Below are 1486 nucleotides of genomic sequence, written 5' to 3'. Positions count from 1 at the left end.
TATATGACCACGTATATATATAATTAACCCACTTGATATGCCTATTTTTTTTGATTGTTGTTTTTCCACCCGGCGCGTATATTCCTATTCAGTAAGCAGCTGAATAATTACTTTAATATTTTTCGATTGTTTTTTTTTGCGATCCGTGTCGTAATACTGCGCCACTTGGCTAAAACTCTTTTTTTTCCATTTTTATTGGAACAATTCTCTTCTCGGATTTTAGATTTTGGTTTGAGCTCTGGGGCAGCCAAGCCTTAACCACCTATTGTAGATTTTTAATTCGGTTTGGATTTGACCTTAAGCGTCACGTTTTTTGCTATTCCTGATTGCATTTGTCTCACCACTGAACACTCGGTAGATGGAACAGCAACTTAGGCAAACACGCAGTGCTTCAGTTAGGGGTAGCGGCGCAAAGTCAAGAGGGGCCGGGAGGAATACTAGTCCCGCTATGCCAGCAACTAATCCTCTGGTGATGCATTCACCTATTGCTGACCATACGGGAGGTGTTCCGCCACGAATTCCGATGGCCAATCCCGCTCCGGGACTTAAAGTTGATAGCCGTCAAAGTTCAAATTTACTTGACACCTCACCACCTGGAACTTCGGTCCAGAATGTTTCCGTTACCTCCATGACTATGCTTTCGGGCAGACAGGAAAATGATAGGACTTTGCCAGGGAATACCGGGTTTGGTGCAGGTATTGCAGAAGATAGATGTAGACGTTCTAATGGCGGAGCGCCCGCAGGAGATTCGTGGGTAGGAGTGCTTCATCAGCTCTTACGTACTTCGCAAGAAGAAATGAGAGCTGAAATGAGAACAATGCGGGAAAATATGAACGCATTAAGTGCAGTGGTAACTGCATCTCAAACTGCACCCAATGGCTCTAGGGACTTTGCTTCTATCGGACGCAATCCGACACAAGCCACTTTGAATAACCGACCAAATTTCACCACTAATATTGTCACTAAGCCACAGGATTGGAAGGTATCCTATGACGGCAACGGTAGTGTTTCAGACTTTCTTTTTAAACTCAATACGTTGTGTGAGCGCACGAAATGTACAGATGAGCAGTTGATGGCAAGCTTCCACCTTTTTTTGTCAGCTGAGGAATGGTACTGGTTGTTCACCAAGCAGAACCCAGATGCGACTTATCCTTTCTTGTGCTACTCTATCAGGCGGGAATTCGGCACCCTAAAGAGTGACCATGAGATCATGATGGAGATCTCAATGCGTCGTCAGAAGGCTAATGAATCGTATGATACGTTTCATACAGCCTTGAACGCGAGACTAAGGGAACCGATGTCATAGAACCTTCTGATGGACATATTGAAGAGGAACGTTAACAGCAGCCTGAAGTTGATGCTTTTCAATGCTGGCGCGCAGACCCTACATGACCTACGTGACGTTGCTCGGAAAGGCGCACAGATCCTGAAGGAAACCAGGAGCTTGGTACCGAACTATTCAGGACGGCATGTCAACGAAACCATG

Source organism: Rhagoletis pomonella, unplaced genomic scaffold, assembly GCF_013731165.1.
Source record: "Rhagoletis pomonella isolate Grant_MI unplaced genomic scaffold, Rhpom_1.0 Rhpom_scaffold_00008, whole genome shotgun sequence".
NCBI lineage: Eukaryota > Metazoa > Arthropoda > Insecta > Diptera > Tephritidae > Rhagoletis > Rhagoletis pomonella.
Note: the sequence above shows the minus strand (reverse complement) of the source record.